The 24,774-nt window shown below is 29.1% G+C and overlaps 1 pseudogene; it reads left to right on the forward strand.

Moving 5' to 3' along the window:
• Positions 1–24,774, forward strand: part of LOC142331042 (tyrosine-protein phosphatase 10D-like) — a 170,091-nt pseudogene that overhangs the window by 92,850 nt on the left and 52,467 nt on the right.

The raw sequence follows: 24,774 nt of genomic DNA on the forward strand, positions 1-24,774 counted from the left end.
AAAAAATATTTATTTATTTTTATTTATTATTTGAACTTAACTAAATTTACTAATTTTCAAAATCCAAACTTTATCCTACTGCTATTTTAATAAAGACATTGTATCAACTTTTCATTTATAGAGTTATTCTTATCTTAAAGAGACCTTTAAATGACATATCACACAAAGGGTGTTACCGTTTAAAATATTTGAATTAACAACCTCTGGGCCATCCTCAAGAATTTATTTCTTGTCAAAAGGTAAAATAGTTGACAGACAACTTATCCTAAAAGTTACAGTGTTCTATCTGAAATAGTTTTAAAGTTGTTGAGGAATTTCCATACTTTTGACTTGGTCTGTATATCCATTGAGAATGAAAGTGAGGTATATAGTGCAGCAGAACTGATTAAGCAGTTTAGAGGGGTCAATTTTCTGACAGTAGTGAGGGTAGGCAAGTAGTGCACATGGTCTTCCTCTTGTTTCATCATAGCCAACATGGTTTGGATCGGAGCTCATCTGTGATCGCGACACAGAGCTTTTCAGAGATAGGTCAACATTCTGTGCAAAAATGACATTCCTAGTGCAAACACAATTCAGTCCTGGGTTAGGCAGTTTGAGGAAACTTGTAGCACACTAAGAAGAGGTACACATGGCTGACGCAGGTCCATTATAACACCGATCAAGCAGTCATCAAGACATTCTGTTCGGAGGCATGCTGTGTGTGTTGACTTGGCAATGTCAGATCACAGTTTAAGAAGGATTCTGCATTTTGATTTGAGTTTTCAACCCTTGAAAATAATGGTGTCTCAATAATTGAGCCCAGGAGACTATGTCAACCACTAAAATCTGTGTGAGCAAATGCTTGTACAGAACTCTCTCAAGGCAGCTTTCTTCAGAAGTAACAAGGCACATTTTCACCTTAGTGGGGCTGTGAATAAGTAAAATTTCTGCTGTTAGGATGAAAATAACCCCTAAATTATTAATGAAAGACTGCTACATTCCCCTAAACTAACAGCTGCTCTGTAACACAATTTGGTGTGATAGGCCTCCACTTGTTTGAAGAGTATGGCATGACCGTGATTGTAAATTCTGAACATTATGTCTCAATGTTGCAAAATTTTCTGCCACCTAGAATGGAAGAGATTGTTGAAGAGAGACTTGTGGTTCCAACAGGATGGAGCTACAGCTCACACCGCCTGAATTCACTCGATGTTTTGACAGAAAGTTTTCCTGGAAGTTTGGTCTGTGAGGGTTGATGTGGAATGACCTGCACAGTCACCCGGTTTGAGTATTTGTGATTTCTTTCTTCGGGGATATCTGAAGGAAAAGTTGTTTAAATGTTGTCGCTATACCCCGTGATATGTGCGAATGAACTGTACAAAGCTTCAGAGACCGTCTCCAACAGTATTCAAAACTTAATGATTATTAGATGGTATGTATCGCTAATTTAGAAAATAAAAACATTTTTTCTCTATATACCCCATTATGTTTTTATAACTCCTCAAAACTGCTTAATTGTTTCTGCTACACCCTGCAGAATCAAAACTTTAATTTATTTCAATAAGAAGTTATTTCTTTTGTTTGGAATTTCATTTTTGTTAAATGAATCTGAGATAGTTAAAATTCATCTTTACAGATCAAGATAATACTCCATTAATGGTTGGATTGGCAGTACCACTTGCACTTTTGTTTGTATTGGTGGTTATCATTTTGGTTCTACGCAGGCGTCGTTATGCAGCTAAAAATGCAACAGAGAATCGAGCCAGTGATACACTATCATTACCTGATAGTGTTATGGAAACTAGGTAATAATAGTATTAAACTAATCTTGCAGGATTTGCCATGTAATTTTGTTAATTTTAAATTGATTATTTTTATGAAACCAACTTATAGAATTAGTATTTATTAAACACAAAACTTTTGAGTGTTTTAATATTATTTTTATTATTGGTGACATATGCTTGCAATCATGCTGTTTGATTATTATTATTTTTTTTTTTTTCATTTAATTTTCATGTTTTATAAAAAAATCTCTACATATGTATGCTGAGGAAAAGTATAATGGTTTTATACCATTTATAAGTTGTTATCAACCCAAACCCCCATAAATGTGATAATTTCTGGATGGGGAAGTACTCCACCATATTTATCAAACATATTTAAGACAAAAACAAATGAAACTGTGTTGAAAGTGTAAAAAAGTTAGTTAAAATACAAATCTGTTTCACTGGATCATTGATGTGTCCAATCACCATCGTCCAGTTGATGTTACCCAACCAGAATCACTACTAATGTTTTGTAGCAGCTATATTTTTCATGTTTTTTTTAATATTCTTACAGTTTTTTACTGTAACATTTCAATAATTTTACCTCTGTATACTTCAATCATTGTACAAATGTGTTTTTGATAATGCATTTATGAATGTATCAGTGAGCATACTAATGTTTATAGCAACTATATTTTTCCTGTTTTATAATGTTCTATACAGTTTATTACTGTAACATTCCAGTCATTGTACTTAACTTTTTCTCTGTTTAGAAATAAATTATTACTGCAGTTAATGCAATTTATTTTTAATTTTGTTAAAATTTAAATTGCTAGATTTTTGCAACAGTCTGCTTGTTAAATATTTTAACAAATAAGTACAAATAATTAGCATTATGATTGCCCGATCTGAATGTTTGATTACCCAGACAATAGTATTTATTTGCATTTGTTTTGTTTTTTATTAAAAATTTTAATATTTCATTTTTTGGTGTCTTACATTCTGCAGTTTGTAATCTGAAACAGTTGGCATTCTATTACTTATGTTTCTCAGGTGATAATAAACATCTTGTTGTTTGCTTTAAAAACATAAACCACCAGATTTAGTTCTGTTATTATAAACAAAAATTTTTGTGCTATTGAATATTAATATTATCAATGTGTTTGTTGCAGTCGACCGATACCATTGGATAAGTTTGTTGAACACTATAGGATAATGTCAGCTGATTCGGACTTCAGATTCTCTAAAGAGTTTGAAGAACTGAAACATGTTGGCCGTGAACAACCGTGTTCTGCTGCTGATCTCCCATGTAATAGGCCTAAAAATAGATTTACCAATATATTACCATATGATCATTCCAGATTTAAATTGCAACCAGTTGATGATGAAGAAGGATCTGATTATATTAATGCCAATTACATTTCAGTAAGTATAATTTGATTTTGTCCTTTTCCTTTCTTAGGCTGCAGTAATATTATATGTAATTGTTAGGGCTGAAATGTGTATTTCTTTTCTTCCTTTTCTTGAATTGGCCACCTTAGGACTGCAATAAATATCTTAATAATTTTTTTCTCTTGACTTCCTTTCTTCATTCTATCTTCATGCTTTAACTTTCTTTACTCCATCTGCAGTCATATTTCTTTTTCAGTTTTCCCTGGAAACCCTTATTTTCTAAATTTAAGATTATTTCTTCTCTGATATTTAGTTCTCTCATATCCTTTAAAGCTTTATTGTACGAGGTGTTGTTTGGTTTTTGATTATAGACAAAATTAAAACTTCTTTTATTCAGTCCTTTTCTTCCATTTTGAAAAGATCTCCAAAAACATCATCAGTTTTTATTCTTGTAACATTTGAAAGTCTGACATTAAATCTATAAATCTCATCAATTTTTCTAATCCTTCACTTATTCTCTTGAATTTTAACTGCCCCTAATATTTTTCCCCCTTTCTTTATCTCTTCAATTTCGCTTATCTTATTCATACATAAACACTTGGAGGCATTCAAACATTAAGGTCTAATAAATGTATTATAATGCCTAATTTTCTTTTTTCTGGAAATTGATTTTTCATTGTACAAACGCTTTGTTAAGTGATAACATAAGATACATTTTATTAGGTTTAACTATATTTGATACTTTATCTAAAAGCATTAGCTTTAATTATTTCACATACATATTTAAATGTTTTCACTTTGTTATTAAAATCTATAATGTAAAACAAAATGTATATTTCGTTTTTAAAATCTTTAGAGCATAATATTTGTCATAAATTCAGTTTTTTGGAAAGAAATTTGTAAACCAGCTAACATTTTTAAAAGATTAGTTTGAATTTCTGCAGTTTTAATATCCGGGGGGAAAAAATTGCCAGATCATTTGCAAAGGCCAAACAATTTATTCTTACTTCCTAGTTTCATATTTTTTAACTTTAAAATTTCCATCTGTTCTTTCCATTCCCTAATAATTACTTTTTGTTAAAGAAATCCTTACAAATACTTATAAGGATTTCTTTTACTAAATGCAAAGTTTTATCGGAGCTCTTATATGGTGAACAAAAATTTTCTGTTTATTGAATCGTAAGCTTAACTAAAATCCACAATAGTGATTACAATACCTTTACTCCTTTTGAAATAACCTTGAATAGTTGTTTTTAGACTAGAAATTGTCTAAACAAGACAACCATCCCTTTCTGAAAATTCCTTGTAATTCTCCAATTTAAGGTTCTAATTGTTCTTCCATAATATTTATGTAATAGTTTTTTGAGAAAATTTTATAAGTTAAAAGTAACAGTGAGATGCCTCTACAGTTATTTACATCGTTTTTTATGGAGAGAGCAATTTCCAACATCAGAAGGAATTTTTTTCTCTTTCCAGATTTGAACAAATAGCTTTTTTAAGCTTTCAACTGCGTATTTCCACATTTCAGCTACAATTGAGTCTTCACCAGAAGCCTTAGAAAGTATTATTTTTTAAAGTTTTAGTTATCTCTTTTAATTCTTTTATCTGGTGGATTTGAATCTGAACATTTTTTGATGGGCTCAGTTTTTGTAAATTATTCTTTTGTTTCTTCACAATTCAGTAGATTTTTAAAATGATTGGCCAAGATTTCACATTCACTGATAGGGATTTATCTGTTCTTTTGAAACTTAAACTTGGAGGCTGATAATTTTTTGGTTATTTTTAAAAGTTATATAAAAATCTCTTGTTTTGTACTTTATAAACATTTTCTTCTATATCATTTAGCTGATTCTTCTCCTGTGATCTTTTAACATACCTTAAAACTTCAGGAAACTATTTTTATCTTATTATTTACATTCACTTGAATTTAAAAATAATACAGTACTTCATGCCTTAATATGTTACGGTAATTATATTTGTTAATCTCTTTTAATGTATATTTTAATGTTGTTAAGATATAGTTCAAACATTCATGCATGTTATGGTGAAATATTTTAATTTTGTTTAAATTTTTTGCTGTAATTTTATATAATTCGGAGCTGTTAAGAGCTGTTAATTTTTGTACATTTTAAATACGTATATGATGTTATCTCTTGTACATACAAAAACTCAATCAGTTTCATTATATTAGCTTTCGTTTACAATATCATTCACTCTTTTGTTTCTTATACAGATATTATTTTTTTTTTTAATTTCTATTAATTACAGGGTTATAATTCTTCAAGAGAATTTATAGTCACACAGGGTCCCCTTCATTCCACTAAAGATGACTTCTGGCGTATGTGCTGGGAGAGTAATTCACGAGCGATTGTCATCTTAACACGTTGCATTGAAAAAGGTCGTGAAAAATGTGACCATTACTGGCCTTATGATACCTTGCCAGTTTATTATGGTGATATATCTGTAACAATGCTCAATGATAGTCATTATCCTGACTGGACAATCACTGAATTCATAATGTGTCGGGTATGTATTAATATAAAGAATTAGTTATATGATAGTGGTTATGTCATAAGAGATTAGATGTGATCTTTGAATGTGTATGCTCTTTGATTGTTTATTTTTACCTCCACCCATCCTTTTCTTGTGCATTTCCATGCTTATACCCTATCTTACTTAATTTAATAATTTTAAAAACCAGTAAAAATCACCAATGTTTCTATAATTAAATTTTTTTTATTATTTCAATTGCAGTTGTGATATTTTTAATGATCACTATCTTTATTAAGTTGAAAAAATATTTAGTCGAGCTGGGAAATTTATACTTCTTTTAATTATGGAAGATAATTTGTGAGAATAAATTAAATTTGTAATACTCACGTTTGATGCGAGTATAACTATACTTTTTGATGGAAACTACAGGTTACTTAAAGAATTTACATAAGCAGTTGTGGTTTGTTTTTAACTAACCTCCTTAACCCTTAACTACTTGAAACCTGGAAACCAAATAACTATGATCTTTTCACTAAGGTGAAGAAGGTTGACTAGTTGCTATCAGCATTTTGAAGCCAATGAGAAGGGTTAATAATTGGCTAGTATCCTGGTGGCATAGTATTCAAAGAGAATCTGTAATATGTGATGTGCAGTCTGATGGATGCCTAAATATGGGTGGTAATTATACAGTGCAGAGAAATAACATTATGTGTACAACTACACATCTATATATCATGGCAAGTCATCACTTTTCTATGTAACAAAATCTTCTACATTTATATTTTTTGTTTATTTTTACCAGCTTACCAGAAATTTTTTTTAATAGATTTCATAACACTAATTTTATAAATATATTTAATTCCTGGAATATAATTTCAAATATTATTTTATGATTACTGTTTGTAAGTTTTAATGGGGTTAGTCATTTGTTAAGATCACAATGCAAGATGTGATGAGAAGTGTTTTGTGTTTGGATTCTGACTTCCAGAACCCTATTATGTTAGCAGATTTATGAATAAAAAACATTTTAAGCAAAAACATTGATTACAAAAATATAGTGTAAACTTCCTTTTTTGTGGGAGGAATCCGTATAAAAAAAAACTTCTTAGAATTTTGTATTGACATTTATTCATTGCTTAGCATAGTATAGTCTTTTAGTAATATGAAATAATTATATATTTGGAAGTTAAAATCTAGAAAAAATATTTCAGATAAGTTTTCATCTTTTCATAACATATGCGCATATGCACATGTTCATATATGTCTGTTTGCTAAAGCAATGATTATATGATTGAATGATTGATCTCTGGCATGTTGCAATCAGAAATCTGGGGATTGTAAAATCCTAATATTTTATTTCTTCGTCAATTTAATGTCGATGGTGAGCTGTATCAAAAATTCAAAAAAATAAATTATACTATACAGAACAAGTATTCACTTTAATTATAAAACCTGTAACCTGTGATGTAAACCTATCGGAAATACAGTAAGAAATGTTTTCAATGAATTATTGTCATATTGTGTGTTTTCCCAGGGAAGGTTTTAAGTCGTAGATCAAAGCACAACTTTACATTTTAGAGTCTCCTGAACACGATTTGCAATGTTCTATATACATATGTAGTTTTTTTTGTTTTTACTAAGTATTTCAAAATTTAATTATGTAGATAGCTTGTGTAGGTCTAAACACTAGGAATTTCAAACATAAAATATTGTTCAATTCAATTACGGACATAATAATGAAATAGTTTTATTTCATTTTTAAAGAAGATGCAAAAACAGACCTGTTACTGAAATATTATTTATAATTTTTTTTAAATCATCATGTAGCTGGATAATTTACATATTATATACAATTAGTGTTTGATGTACAGTATTCTATTGTACAAGGCGCAGTTCAAAAGTAAGGGCTGATAAATAGTGGTTTGCAACATCGATTGGTTCGCATATTTGCAGTAGCTTTAAATGTCCATTGAGCACTTAAAGCCCAACCACCACATGTGTAACCGCCACATTGCTGTCAGTTCATTGTTGTTTGCCTGTTTGTATGATCACTGATTAGGTTACAAGAGAACATAATGCTGCCGAAATTCACCATTAATTGTATTAAACCTGTGTACCCGCTGCAATGAGTGAAAGAAAAATGAGGCAACGGTGTCATGATTTTAAGGAAGGCTGTTCAAATCTTCACGATGAACAGAGAAGCGGCAGGCCTATTGTCTGGACTGACAAACTCGTTGAACGTGTGAATGCAGTGAGAAAAAATCGTCGCTTTATGATTAGCAAGTTTCAAAGACAACATTGTTGAGAATCACGACTGACACTCTAGGCTGATGTGTGCGTGATGGATGCCGAAAATGTTGACAAGTGCTCACAAGATGATTTGCACATGCCTTTCTCAACCGCTTTAACTTCAAGGGAGATGAATTTTTTCTCATATTGTCAGCGATGATAAAACATAGATTTTGTATGTAATTACCGAGACGAAACTACAGCCCATGCAGGGGCTTCATTCCAGTTTACTTAAACTGAAAAAATTCAAACAAGCCCAGTCTCAAAGTAAAACCATGGCAACTGTATTCTGGGATTAAAGGGTGTGCATCTGATTGATTTCATAAAACCTGGAACATCCATATATCACAAGTTTATTGTAAACAGTTCTTAAACTGTGTCGTCCCATTCAAAACAAACGACAAGGAATACTGAGATCAGATATTGTTCTTTTTCACAATAACACACATCCACATACAGTTGCATGCACAATAGAAACGATTCAAAAGTGGATGGGAGATTTTTGATTCAAAGAAAGTGAAGAGTTGAAAATCTCTGTGTAAAACTGGCTGCTATCCTAGGTGGCAGAATTTTATGCAGTGGGTTTGAAGAAGGTTGTTTCATGATATATCAAAAGCGTTTGAAACAGAAATTTAAGTAGAAAAATAAATATGTAAATATTTGAAACCGTTAATAAATTTTTCATTTTTCAATCGTTCTCATTTTGTTACAATCAGCCCTTACTTTTGAACTGCACTTTGTGAAATTTTTTTTCTTTGTATAGTGTTTTATGAAAATAATCAAACTCTGTTAATTTTTTTATAGGGTGATCAACAGCGTGTAATCAGACATTTTCATTTCACAACATGGCCAGATTTTGGTGTCCCAAGTCCTCCACAAACGTTAGAGTGAGATTTGTCAGAGCGTTTAGGGAAAGAGTTGGGGCTGATCAAAGGCCTATTGTTGTACATTGCAGGTTTGTGTTTAATTATCCTATCTTCCTGTATTCATAGATTATAAACACATATTCTGTCTATGTATATTATGTTTCTTATAATAATTGTACCATATATAATTAAATAATTAATTATTTCTGTAATATTTTATTGTCATTCTCAAACTTATTAAAAATGATTTCAATTAAAAAAATATTCTGCATTTGCACTAGTGATAGTCGATAGGTATTTTATTCGTGTATTTTAAACAAGTACATTCATGCCTACTGCTGTAATAGAAATGTTAAAGGTTACTATTAGTAATGACATATACTAATGCAAGTAATAAATGAACATTAGGTCTGAAAAGAAAGTAATAATGCAAGTAATAAATGAACATTAGGTCTTAAAAGAAAGTATAGAGGTTTTTAGAATGCAGTGTTAAATAAGAATATTTAAACTTAAATTTGATAACAAGATTCATTCAGAATGAATAGTCAGTGGATGAATTTAATGAAAAAGAATTCTACAATTTCTCTGTTGATCTACTGGTATGTTATTGGAATATACCCTATGCGCCACAAAGTAAGTGGAACTTTAGGAATATATTGCACTGATGAAATTTTTAAAAAAATTCTTATAAACATAACTGTTTAAAATGGTTTCCTTTTTAGCTACGGTACAGATAAGCTCAAATTTTAATATAAAAGTGTTACTAATGATTCTATATTTTTTATATATAATATACAATTTTTATGTGTAATTAATTTAATCTCTTTTGAAAATATCTAAAGTTAAAATGCATTGTTGGGTAAAAACTGGATACTTTTAAATGTAATGCTTTACAATCGGTACAGATTTTTTTTTCAAATAAACTGAAACTCTCATTAATAACAGTTTAATTATAAAAGAATTATAATAACAGAGAACAAAACATTTCCAACGGAGATAAGTGTTTTGCATAGTAGTTGTTTGTTACGATAGCTTTTAGTATTATCAGTATTTTAAATTAAATAGTTTTATTGTCTTTTTCAATGGTGATAATTAGCTTTGTTTTATTTCACAGTGCCGGTGTAGGTCGATCTGGTACACTTATAGCACTGGATAGAATATTACAACAGATTAACCATTCCGATCAGTGGATATATTCGGAATTGTCTATGCTATGCGAAAAGAACGAGTATGGATGGTGCAGACTGAACAGCAGTATATTTGTATACATCAGTGTTTATTAGCCGTGTTGGAAGGTAATGAAGTACAAGGTCCTCCACGTGAAATACATCATAATCAGGGTTTTGAAGGTAAGCTGACTTATTTTTTTTCTTATTTTTATGACTTATTATTTTTTTCTTATTTTTATAACTTACTATTGTTCATTTAGCACTATGTTGTTTAATATACATTTTGTGCTTTGCAACTACATTACACATTACATTACTAAACTACATACCCTTAAGCTGATAAAACAAGCTGTTTTGAATAAAATTTACTTATGCATGTTTAAATTACTACAGAATTTAGTAAAATGCTAGTATTATTTCATTTATAGTGATAAAATTGATATAAAAAACATAAGTGATAATCTTTTTACATGAATGGTTTGAAAATATGAAAAAAGAATGGTATTAAATTTAGATGAATATACATTAAGAAATTATTTTTGTTATAACAATAAAAAGTACTTTTTACCTAATGATATCATTGTTTCATTTCATTTTATTTCTATTTGTTTTTACAATATTAGCTTACTACTAAGGAAATAGTTTTAAATTTTCCTGCTTACAAAATGGATTTGATATTCTATTCTAAACTAATGGCCGTTTAAAAAATACTAGTTTTTATTTAAATAATGAATGTTTTAAAATAGTTTATCCAGCTTGTTAAAAATGTAGGTTTTAATTTTAACGAAACTGTAGAACTTATAAAATATTTTAGATGCCAACAATTGCTGTTAAATAGTTGAACAGTATTTCATCAGTAAGAAAATATACTTGTAGCTGAATTTCATTGTCAATTATCTTTGGTCTGTATTTTGTCTGTTGTGAAATTTTATATTATGCTAACATAAAAAAGATGTATACTTATATTCAAGGTAATAAAAGTAAATTTATTTACAATCTTTTCCTCTTATGAATAATATTCTTTGATTGCTTTGTAATTTTTACAAACTATAATGTCAATATTCTGTTTTAAGTTACTTTATTATTAACTTTGCTGTTACTGGCGTACTCGATCTTAGATTTTTTTTAGGAAGTTTTATTCTTAAAATGTCATATGCAATTGTACTTTTATCTTTGGATTTTCTTCTCTCTTCTTTTGGAATTTTAAAAATATTTTTTCTTGCAAGTTATTTAATTGCTGAAAATTATATAAATTTTATGCCTTTTTTTATAACTGTGATATGAGAATTGCGTAATTCTTTTTGTTTAATTAAAACTGATTTTTATTCACTTATCCAATGTTACCTACATTAAATATCCTCACTTTCATCTCTGCTTCTTCAGAACAAATTTTTATAAAATATATTAAAAATATTAATTTATTAATATAACAATGTTAATATATTAACATAATCATTTAAATCTTTTAATTTCATATTATTATTTGGATAAAAACTTAATTTTTTTAGTTTTGTTTGTATTATTTGTATATTATATAATTTAATGTAATTTAACAACTTACTAACTCTTTTATAAAGAGATATTTATAGACAAAATGATAATAAATAAATACATAATAAATACTTCCTTCCTTAAAATAAATTATCAGCATAATGATTTGTTTGATTTTCATCAATGTTATCAGTATTTATTTGTGAAGATTATTTTGTACAGTGCAGCTTCTGTTAGGGGTGTACTAGGTACAAATTATAGATTGAATGATAAGTTACCCCATTTGATTTATATTGTGCCAATTTTAAATTAAACCGGGAAATTGTATGGAGGAAAAATTAATATACCTTCATGACATTTATAAATAACATATATATTATTACACTACCTGTAAGGTGGCCTATGACACCCCTCCACAGCTAGGCCCTCCGGGCGGGTTGCCCTGGTGGATGGCATCTCAGAATAGGATTATTAGGTGCTAAAAATTGATTACCTCTTGTGTAAAAATATTTTTTTTTGAATGATGAAAACTGATATAATGAAAGTTAAATTAGAAATTTAACTCTAGAAATTGATACTAATGAATCAGGATTTTCCGCTAGTGTTTGGTAAATTCTGGTGCCTACTTTTTGGTTATAGTTCATTATTTCATGAAGAAAACAAATCACATAAATAAATAACAAGTATGTAAAAAAAAATTTAAAAACACCTCTCTTAAATTAAATTCACTAAAAGATAAAAAAATAATTTTAGGAAGGTATCTCAGAATGGATTTGGCAACAAGCTTTGATGGTGATGTGTAAGATTATGTGAAAGTCATAGCTTCAAATTAAAAATTTGATGTTTTTGCCAATTTTTTTTCTTATGCGTGTTTGCACTCCCCACTCTTTAAGCCATTCATCACATAAGAAAAGATTGGCAAAAACATCAAATTTTTAATTTGGAGCTATGACTTTCAGATAATCTTACATATCACTGTCAAAGCTTGTTGTGTCAAATACATTGTGCGATACCGTCCTAAAATTATTTTTTACATTTTAGTGCGTTTTAATTTAATAGTGTGATGTTTTAACAAATTTTTTTACATATTTTTTATTTTCTTCTTTTTAGTGCATTTAATATAAGAGTGGTGTTTAAAAAGTTTTTTTTATTTCTACATATAGTCTAAATAAGTTTATACTGTACAGCTGTGCTAGCGCACAGGTTTGAGCGTATTTAGCGAAAGATCGAATCAGTTGGTTTTACGATGGGTGAGTGCAATCAAAACATAGGGCTAAGTGATTTAATTTCCGGATAACCAAGAGCGTTAAGCAGTTAGCACTCAACCTGCTGATATATACGCCATTTGAATCGTGAAAATCAGATGAGCGGTAGACCTCGCAGCGTTCGAACTCCACAGAACGTTCAACTACTCCAGCAAGCAGTTAGACGATCTCCAAGGCGTCCAGCCCGTAGGTACGCTGCCAGCTTGTGAATAGCTGATCGAACAGTGAGAAGAATTTTACACAAAGACCTGCACTTCCACCCGTATAAAATAATGGTTGTGCAGGAACTTAGTGAACGTGATCGAGCCAGTCGTATTGCATCTTGTCACGCTATCCTTGAAAATGTTCCAAACAATGCAGTCGTACTCTCATCTGACGAAGCGCATTTTCATTTATCAGGTTATGTCAATAAGCAAAATTTTCGTTATCGGGCAGAAAATAATCCTAGACAACTGCATGAGCGACCTCTCCGTAGCCAACATGTTACAGTTTGGTGTGCTGTAGCAGACTTTGGAATCATAGGCCCGTATTTTTTTGAGAAGGAAGGGCGAACAGTTACAGTTACGTCTCAACGTTATGTACACATGCTAAACAACTTCCTGAAGTCAAAACTGAATGAAATTTGAAATCGTGTTGTATGGTATCAACGGGATGGTGCAACCGCTCGCACAGCAAGACAATCTATGGAAGTCCTAAGACAAATGTTTCCAGGGCGTTTAATCTCACTGCGAGGTAACATGCCGTGGCCAGCTCATTCACCCGATCTTGCTGCTTGTGACTTCTTTCTATGGGGCTACTTAAAGAGTAAACTCAAAGCTGCTATCCGACACGAAATCGCGGAAATTCCACAAGAGATGACGAGAGTAATGCACAATATCCGAGTGAGGCTTCAGTCGTGTATAGACAATGACGGTCGCCATTTAAATGATATTATTTTTAAGTAACTGAAACTTTAATCATTTAGATATACAATAAATGGCAATTATAATTCTTATTATGGTATAATAAAAGTTTGACTAAAATCTATTACGTATTTTTTTATTAGCCCTTCAAACTGGGAAGTTATTTCTGCCACTGGTATATAGAAATTTTGGGATATATAAAAAAAATGTATATGTATGTATGATTATATATATATATATATATATATATATATATATATATACATACAAATGCCGTTTATTAGGGTAGGATTATATGGTAATACATCCTTCAAGTTCATTTTTATTTGCTCTTTATGTTCTAACCTTTATTCTCCTAAGTTTCACCTACGGTTTACTTTCATCACAAAATAATTAAATTAACCTAGGTGGCTTAGTGTGTGTGGCACCAATATACCAAGTGTACTTTTTGTGAGTACACATTTTTGTACAAAATTCTGACATATAACTAAATCTCCCTCTTCTGATTTCTTTTAAAAAACATTTTAGTTGCTTTCAAAACATTTACTTAATATTTCATTTTTAATATTACATTTTTTATTGATTGTCAATATTTTTTTTGTATGATTTTATTTTCCCTAACACTTTTTTAAGATTTTTTTTTCTTAAATTTTTACTTCTGTCTAATTTTGAGGACCACTTTTTCATTCATGACCTGTTCATGTGCGATTCTTGTGTTCGGTTACTTTCAAATGCTAATATGCTAATGCCTCATACCATAAAGGTGCTGGAACATTTTAACACAGATACGATGGTCATCTGAACAGAAATTGGGTAGTATCAGGGTAGTATGTTTATATAAATTATTCTTTTAAGTAAGAAGAAGAAATAACAAATGAAAAGTAAATAAGAATCATCATGCCTACGTGATCGAACATACTGCTTTCAAAAAATCATATGATTTTTTCCTTTCAAATATTTAGAAACAACATATAAAAATTAATTTAGATAATAACAATAAATAGCAAATGAGTAATTGTCTATATTAACAAGCATCATAATAAGTTAAGTGAACATTATTATTAATTAAATAAGTGCGTAGAACAAGTAATTATATCATAAACAAATTTGAATTAAAACAAATAGACAGTGTTAGTAACCTTAAAAGGTGTTTTACCTTTTAAGGTGCTAATAGTCTTGATGGCATGAACAATTTGAAAAATTGAATATTTTCAATGGATAAGTCATTAACGATTTATTAAATTACACAGAAACCTCTTAAATATGGAACAGGAAATTGTAAAAAAGCAGTTCAAATTTTTATGATTGGTAATAAACATAACTTGTGTACTGGTCTCTGTAATATTCTGAGTGGTGTTTTGACATCCACAACATGTACTAAATTATCTGTTCCTGCAAATGTGTTTATTATTAGACCGTGTTTACCCACTGTAGAGGAAAGAAATTTTGTCTGTTATCAATACTAAGTCTCCCTCTCAGACATTCCTTTTAGGAGTTAGCAATTTGTTGCAATTGATTTCAGTAGTTCTTTGACCACTTATTCCAAACACACTGGGTAAATTTTTTAAATAATTGCCATTGGCCTAAACAATCAATAGAAATTTCAGTGACATCACAGTCAGAAATTGAACTAATAGCAGATCCAGTGAGAAGGTGTTCGGTCGTTGATGGTTGTGGATCTTTCAGATCAGAAGAATTAGCAGGCGTGAATTTAAAATAGCTTCATCAGTTTGGAAGTACGATAGAAGATATCGCTTTAAATTTAAGAATAGTTTGTCCTCTTATACGACAAAGATAATATTTAACACTTTTTATCCCGCTTTTCCACAATCCACCAAAGTACAGGGAAAACTGAGAGATAAATGACCACCAATCTATCCCTCTCAAAGATCTGAATATTGTGTTGGGATGCCTTTGATTTGAATATTATTGTAATAATAATAATATTGATTTGAATATTATTGTAAATAACAGTTCATGGAGAATGTTATTTGTGGCCTTAAAATTTGTTCTGTTATCAAAAAAAATTTGCTTTGCTATACCTCTGTGATGTGGTAATGAAAGCATCTGACATTAAGTTGGGTACTAACTTGTCCTGAATGGGAACTGATTGTCCTGAATGCCCCTCGTATATACCTTTCAATGATAAATCTGTGAATCCATGAATTTGAAAAGAGAATAGAGAATTATTGAATTAAATCTATTAATCATAATATTGCTCAAGCTGACTTTAATTGGATGTATAAATATTTCCATCAAGATAATAAATGATAGGCAATATGTCGTTCTATTGACATTTAGCTTGCAATAATAATTGCATAAAATGTTCACATAAAAATACTATTGGCCCACATAAAAATGCTATAACAGTTTTTGTTTAATAAATTTGAATATCCAATTGTCAAAATGGTTATTCCGTAGGATTCCTAATGTGCAAACATCTTCATCCTTGTTTAATAAGATATTACAATTAGTGTTTAATGGAAAGAGATTCAAATCACTAGAGAACCATTGTGTAAAGAAAACCCAAACTGATTTAATAAATGAGTTATGTCTGCATTTAATTTCTTTAACATATTTAAATCGTCACATCCTGTAATACATTCAACATAGAAGTTATTTAATATGGTTTTGTAAGCAAATGGAAATTGATCTTTATTTTTTCACTGTGTGAACAAGACCTCTCATAGCTAGGAATGATGCACTATTTGTTTTGTAAGTCACAGTTCTCGAAGCGTAGTATTTTAATTCTTTGTTAGTGAAATCCTCTGTTAGTAAGATCCTTTGTAGATTACTACTATCTTCTGACCTAACTAAAATTTGTATTAACATTTTCACAATGTCAGCTGTAAAAACATACTTATGTAACCTGAATCTAAGTATTATTGAAAAGAGATTCTGCTGGACAATAGGACCAACTTGTAAGTTATCATTAATAGACAAGTTGTTTGATGATTTAACAGAACCATCATAAAACAACTTGTTTCTTTAAGCTGATGTGGTAATTAAATACATATGGTTCTGTAATTATGAATTCAGTATACTTCCTTTTGAGAGACTGACTACGGTTAAGATTGTTTACCAAACTTAAAAATCTTCATTTCGCATTGTTTCACCCAGCACAATTTCTGGTTTATGTGGGAGTTTAACAACAAATCTTCTATGTACATTTCTAAATGTATTTTTGAAGAATGGGTTTTTTCAGAATCAATGAACAATTAAGCTTGTGATTTCAAGTAAAGAATGCTGAATGATGTAATTTCAAACAAAGTTTACAGACATATTTTTTTACTAGGGCAATGTGTAATAAAATGACCAGGATGTAGACGATTGAAGACAAATGGTTTTTTTTTTTTTGTTAGAACTCCCTTTCGATTACTTATATTTTAGTCTTCAAAAATTGTGCATTTGTAAATAGGATGGTTTGAACTGCACATGTAACAAACAAATGGTTTGGAATGGTAATCAAATGATTTGTATTTGTAAAATTTTATTATAATATTATTGTTAGTTACCTTGGTTATGTCTTAATGTGACAACTCGATCTAGTTTTAGAATCCAAATTAACAGACACATTTTCCAGTAGTTGTTTTCTGTTCTTGAGAAATTTGACTAAATTCTGAAAACTGGGAAATTGTGTGAGATAATTTTTCCTTCCACAGTCTGTGATAGGGTCCATTTTGGAAATTAAAGATTGTGTTAGTCAATTCAAATGCATCAGTTGGCAAATGAGTTACAGATGAACAAATTACAATAAAATGATAAGTGCTAGATATATTATTTACATGATGAATGGCAATATGTAGATATTATATATTATTGTATCTATTTTTTAATAAAGTGATACCTACTGAATAGTTCTCATTGGTAATGGATAAATTTTTTACCATATCAAATGCAGTGCCTTTTAAGAAAGAATAAGGGGATGTAGTTTTTGTATATCAGAAAGGTCAGCTTTTGAGTGCATTCGATCGTTGAACATAATGAAATAATATTACCATTCTAATAAAGTACCATCAAATACTGGTTACTTATTCAGCAACAATTGAATCGGGTTGCCTAGCACATTAGATGTATTTTGACAAACTCTGGCTATCAAAATTATAGAAATCTATTAATGACCTCAATTACATTCTGTGGCATGCAAGAGTTCTCCCCAATGTGAATCCTATCATTAGCGATAATGGGATCAGAATCTAATTCTTCAATTTTACATTGGATTGTGTCATACTTTTATTATAGTTTTATAAATTTCTCAGTTTAATGGTTAATGAATAACCATTGTGAAAGTGAATAATAGATTAATACCTAAAAAAAGGTATCATCAGTGATGATGTAAATAAATAAATGTAATAAACAATTAGTTACTTAGCTATATGACATGAAAGAACTTATTATTGAATATTTTTGTGGAGATAAATCTCTAGACGACCAGTGTTTTGTTCAGACGACCAGTGTTCACATGTGATTCTTGCATTCGATTACTTTCGAATGCTAATGCCTCATACCATAAAGGTGCTGGAATATTTTAATGCAAACACAAATATTTACGATAGAATAGATTTATTTCACTGAAACAAAATATGTAAGAATTGTGAGGAGCTATCTATGGTGGTTATCTGAACTGAACAGAAAACTAATAGAAACTGCTGGGAAATATGTTTAAATAATCTATTCTTTTAAGTAAGAAGAAGAAATAACAAATGAAAGATAAATAAGAAGGAATCATGCTTACATGATCAAGCACAAAAATTTACAAAAATAATGATTATTAAATTTAATCGTGAAAATGTTTTTAGTGATATCTTACTTTTTTCGGTTTTGTTACTACCCTAATACAATAGTAAGTTGTCTGTAACTGTTGTATCTTTACAGAATAGTTATTCTAAAATTTTGTCATATACCTCCTACACTAGGACCGAAATATTTTGTAATTTAGATAAGTTATCCAATCATAAATGTTAATTTTTTACTTCCTATACGATGTAAAGGAAATATTGTGATAGCGAAAAATCTCAGTTTTCAGATTTCAACAGAAATACCCATTTTGACCATCCCTAAATCCATTTTGACTAATTTCGGCATGACGTCTGTATGTACGTATCTCACATAACTCAAAAATCACCAAATAAAATTTTAATCGATGAAATATTTGGATCTTACAAAGGAAGGCACATCGGTTTGAATCTGGCCTCACCATTTTTTTAACTTTTTTTTAAATTTAAATATATTTATTTATTAATAATAATAACAATAAAAAAAAAATGAACAAAACATTCTTTTAATCTATTAATAATTATATTTTTACAATAAGTATTAAAATTTAATACCCAAGTCTATAATTAAGAAAATTTATGCATAACATGTTTATCTACTTGGTTTAACAGTAATGTGTTAGCCTTTAAATTAAAAGGTGGGTTTGATAAGTAATGTAAGCTATTTTTATTATATAATATCATCCACATTACTTGTACATAATTTGTTATGGCTTATGTGAACATAATCAAGAAAAAACAAAATCCTTATATTCTTTAATCTTACTCCTTTATTATGATAATTAATTTACACGCATATATATTTATTATTTTCTTAGTTTCAGAAGTATTTATTATGAAATATTTTTCTTCTCCTTTTTTAATAATTATTTTCATTTGCTTCTTAAACAGTAAATAATTAGATTTAAATATGTTATATTAGGTCTGTGATAACATTAGTTTTATTTTTTATCAGGGTGTATCGATGATATCATTCTAAGATGTTGCATGTAGGGTTTGTATCCACTTTTTTTATATATATGTATTCATGTCCATTTTTATTTTAATGTTATCATAGCATGGTTTGTTACAAACTTTTTTAGATTTTTTTTTTTTTTAACAAGATTTAATTATTGTTGTTTGTGACATTATTATTAATTAATATAAGTACCATGTTCTTGAATAACCTTCTTAATTGCTGTAAATGAATAACTTAGCACTGGTTTTACGTCACTTCTATAAATGAGTAAGCTCATTTCCAGTACTTTTTTTTTAGTTTGGTGATCAAATTTATTTTTTTGTATTTTCCTACATTTTCTTATAAGAAACATCAAATCATTTTTTATACAATAATGCGGCATATATTTATATCCTACATGAAATTTTTTTTATAATTTTATATTATTTCTTATGTTTTCTCTGATAATTAGTTGTGAATTTATTTTACCCATTGATAATTCAATTAAATCAATTACTAGAGTAAAACACTTGATCCTTCAGATTTGATTGTGAAATATAAATTACTTTTATTAAGTGAAATCTTTTAATTTATTTCTTCCAATCTTTTCTGTTTTCTTCTACCATCTCGATTTGTAACTCAGATTTACTGGTGTAGTTAATCGTAGTTAATTTAACCTTTTAGTTGATTTATCTTCTTAGTATTAATTGAAGTGGTTGTTTTGCTGACATGTAGTATTTTTACCGGCAATTTCTTTATTGTCTCCTGTAAAATAAAAAAATGTAGCAATTGTTTTATAAATTCTACTTAAAACTATTTAATTTAAAGATAATTTACTGTTATTTTTCTTTTTTTAACAATTAATGTAAGAGCAACTTTTGAATATTGTAGATAAAGTAGTGTATCTATATACATATGTTCGCATTTGTTTATCGCTATTATATTAAAAGAACATTACAAAATACAAAAAAAGAACTCTTGAATATTCGTTTGAGACAAGTAGATCTCTAACCAGATCGGTACAAACTAAGAATATTTTGCCTAGTACTTTTCAAAAAAACTGTGACCCATATCTGTCTGCATTTTGCTTCAAGTAAAGTCTGAAATGTAATAACTATTTTTTCTTTATGTGTATATATCATCTAAAACATAATAAATTGACATTGATGTTTAAAATTTATAATTCTTACAATCTTCTTTTTGCACTGAAGATAACATGTAGTATTTTGTCATTAGTATTTTTCAAATTATCTGTATTTATTTATTTTTACTTTTTCAATCTTATCATCAATAATTCTATAAACAAATGTCAGACATATGGTGGAAGATTTTTTTTGCTTTCATCAACAGTACAACTGCAAATTTGTCACTGGTGATTATTGTATCTGTAATTCATTTTCTTCATTGTTTAAACAACCTTGGTAATAGTATCATATTTACACAGGATTCTAATTTTACTTTAATGAACATTTTTTCCAAGATTGACTTGCAATGGAATAAAAAGTTGCAAAAGTAAATTTAGACAAATTTAATATTTGCATGCGTGCACAGGCTTAAATTCATCATTTGTAATATTATAAAAAGCAGTTCTGTATTTGCATATATTATTATATTTTTGTACTTATAGTACACAGTAATACTGAATTTCAATATTATATAATGTTTATAAGATTGCTTTTGACAATGTTCATATACAAATGATAACAAATTAGGTCATAATTAAGACTATTGTTATTTTTCTTGTATTAAGTTACTGTTAAGGTATGCCTGGTTATATATTTCTTAATTTTATTACTGTAAATACCTAAAAATTCAAATTTTTCATCCATTTTACTCTTTATATACGAAGATCAGTCAAATATAAACTGGACTTTTGTTTAACATTTTTTGGTACAGAGTAAAAATAAAAAATATTTGTAAATTTTCTATGTAGTCACTTGAAGTTTTGTACATTTTCCTCAACATGTAGGGAACTTGTTGATCCATCCTTCATAAAAAGATTGAGGACATTTTAGAGCCAGTTGTGCACAACTGGCTCAGTGTTTTCATCACTCTGGAATCAGTGTCCTCCCAGTGAGTGCCATCTTCAATGGCCCAAATCCAAAAGAAATCACAAGGGGATAAATGTGGACTATACAAGAGTTGTTTTTTTGAGGTTTCCCAGTAAATTTTATCCATTTTTCCAAAGTGTTGGAACATGGAACAGTTGTGTAGGCCTGGTGTTGAAGTGAAGGTTAATCACATCTCTGATTGGCTGACAGCATCTTTTGATCCTATAGGCAGCTTTCACTTTGTGCAAGAGTTGGTAGTAGTATGCAGCACCACCATGTGACATTTGTGAAGAAAATTGACAAGCAAGATGCCTTTCCAGTCTCAAAAGACGGTTGCGAGAACTTTTCCAGGTGACAGACATGTTTCCACCTTTACTTGCAAGGCTTTCCACTCCTATGCCACTCCATACTCACTGATTTCAACATAGGATTGTAGGGATGGACTTATGTTTCATCATGTAAATACGATGAAAAAAATGTTTTCCCTCAGGAGCATTTGGCAAATTCCCTGTCAGCCTTTGGTTATATTCCTTGTTCGTAATTTTGTGACAAAAGTCTTGTAATCCACCTTGTTTGCATAGACTTTGTAGAATCCAAGGTGTTTTGTGATAATGTAACGGGCACTTCCTTATATGACTAATACCACTTCTGAAGCAATTTCATCATCCATAAGATGCCAGCTGTCATCAGTGAGAGTCATGGATCGATGGAATCCAATTTCCATTACACATTTGTTCTTAAATGCCAATTGTGACATTAAATTTACTGGCCCGTTCGTAGACTTGACATGTGACAGTCATATCCTTAAACTGTGCTTCCAGTTTAGTCAAAATTTGGAGGGTATCTTGTTAATGATGGAACCTGTTGCTCTGACATGACACTACTGACAGAGGGACATAAATACCAAGGTGGCTGGAACATCCATTCTATCCCACACATCCACTGTCAGTATAAAGGTTTTATATATATTTCAAACACAAAAGTATAAAAACACCAAGAGTACAGAATTCAATAATGCTTCTTACCTTATGCTAAATTTTTGTTTTAATAGTGCTTTCGAGGTTTTCCCTCATCATCAGTTAAACTTTTTCTTCCATATTTAAATTTGTATCTGAATCGGTGATTGAATGTTTAGTGATTATTAAATGGTCTGCAAGATTGGAGAACCCTAACGTGTTTTTATAAGATCATATGTTCTGCAAACCTTGCCCTAAATGGTCTTCTAATTTTCCCAATATGAATTTTGTTACAATCATTGCATGTTATTTTATAGATACCATACAAATTATTAGGATCATTTATTTTACATAAATATTTTCATCAACATTTTTATTATTTATTGGTATCAACAGTGTTTCATTATTAGATTTTAATTTTTGTTTTTTATAAATATTATCAATTAATGTCGAGTTACATCCATTTTTTACTGCAATACATTTTATATCTATTTCTAAATCTAGTTTTTCTTTATTATTATGTGTGTAATGCATTACTCTACTTAACATGTTTGTAAATGTATTAATTCTGTGTGCCCAAGGATGATTTGAACTTATGTTTATAGTTGTTTTGTTAGTTGTTGTTGGTTTCCTATATACAGCTGTTATAATTTTATTGCGTTTACTAATTCTCTGTCAACATCTAAAAATTTATTTTTCTGTATTTGTCAGTTTCGAAGATAAATTTTAAATTATTATGATAGGAATTAAGTTTTTTTTTTTTAAATTACTAATTGTTCATTATTCATAACAGGTTCATAGACTACCAAAATATAACGAACCCATAATTAAATTTTATGAATATGGATAATCCCATATACTATTCTGTAAATATAATTCTCCATAATAGAGCCGATAATGGAAATCACACGGGTAAAGTATTATGTTGAGTGTAAAATTCATTGTTAAACTCAAAATAATTTTGTTGACATATATTTCTGATGATAGTTATAATATTATCTATCTATAACTTAAGATCAACCAGTAAGTTTAGGCCCTAAAACTTTACTGGTCTTCCAAAGATACATAAAAAAGATAACCCAATATGACCATTAATTAATTTCAAATCTGCTCGTTGTTACTTTATTACTAAAATAATAGATAAAATATTCAGATCTAAAATCAGTTTGCCTAATAAGAATATTATAAAAAATGGGTACAATTTAATTAAAAATTAAATAGTTTAACTGTAAACGAAAATGATAAGTTATGATGTAACTAACATGTGCCCTAGCATCCCTAAGATTAAACTGTATCTATAATAAGAAATAAACTGAAAATTAATAATGAAGAACTGAAAAACAATTTGAACAATAGTTATTTGATAATTACTGATTTACACTATGAAAAAATTATTTTTATTTTCATAAAAATCATAATAGTAAGCCCCTATAGCTTAAGCAACTCTGGAGAATATTTTTAATTAGTGTTTTGAATTTAAACTTTCTAAACCTTAAACAACTGAAAAATCCATCTGCACTTTTACAAGTTTGTGTTTAACGCAACCTACTTACATACACAATAGTAATCTGTTAATATTATAAATTGAATAAATATATTTATTTTTTATTTTTATAGGGAAAGATACAGTATGATTGTAATTATAAGAAAATAAGCAAATAAATGAAGAAATAAGTAGAATGATTTTTATTCCTTCAACTGCATTAGTTTTGGATTTACTAACAACGAAAGTGTGATTTATTTTTAGCTGTTTAACTTTGTATCTCAATGAGATACAAAGTTGATTTGAGTTAAAATTTTATTATAATAGGATGTACGGTTTCTATAATTTTGCTTGTACCATTGTTTATTATTAAAAAAAAATCATTCAGTTTTTTAGTTAGTTCTGACACATTAAGTCTTCATTATATCTGCTTACATTTGTAGATTTTTGTGCATGAAGTTTGATAAAAAGGAAAGAGTGAACCCTGTCCTTTTCATATAGGGTTTTCCATAGGGGGGGCTTAATCTTCATTATTATTTTGGTTTTGATATTATCTGCAAAATTTTGTTCGTACGAGCTTTTATTAATATGTTTGTTTTTTCCTTCCTACCATGCACATTTTATTGTTTTGATTGCATTGAGAATACTGAATGTATGACTATTATTGGAAGGATATTGGATTATTGGAAAACTGAAATATGATGTTGACTGAAAGCATTTTTTCTGTAGTCAAGGGGATGGTTTTATACGTTGAGTTACAAGGTCATTAGTTACAGATGTTGCATTTGTTACAGTTCAGGGCAGGAATATGTAAATGTTATGCGATTACACTGGTCATCATGATGCAATGTACTTAGTGCAGTTCTTCCTGTTTTCAAATATGTATTCGGGTGATGTTGAAATATGAATTTCTCATCACCCACAGTTTTTTTAATTTTTTTAAATATTATAAAACGTTCT

This window comes from Lycorma delicatula, chromosome 10 (assembly GCF_047948215.1).
Source record: "Lycorma delicatula isolate Av1 chromosome 10, ASM4794821v1, whole genome shotgun sequence".
In the NCBI taxonomy this organism is placed as follows: domain Eukaryota; kingdom Metazoa; phylum Arthropoda; class Insecta; order Hemiptera; family Fulgoridae; genus Lycorma; species Lycorma delicatula.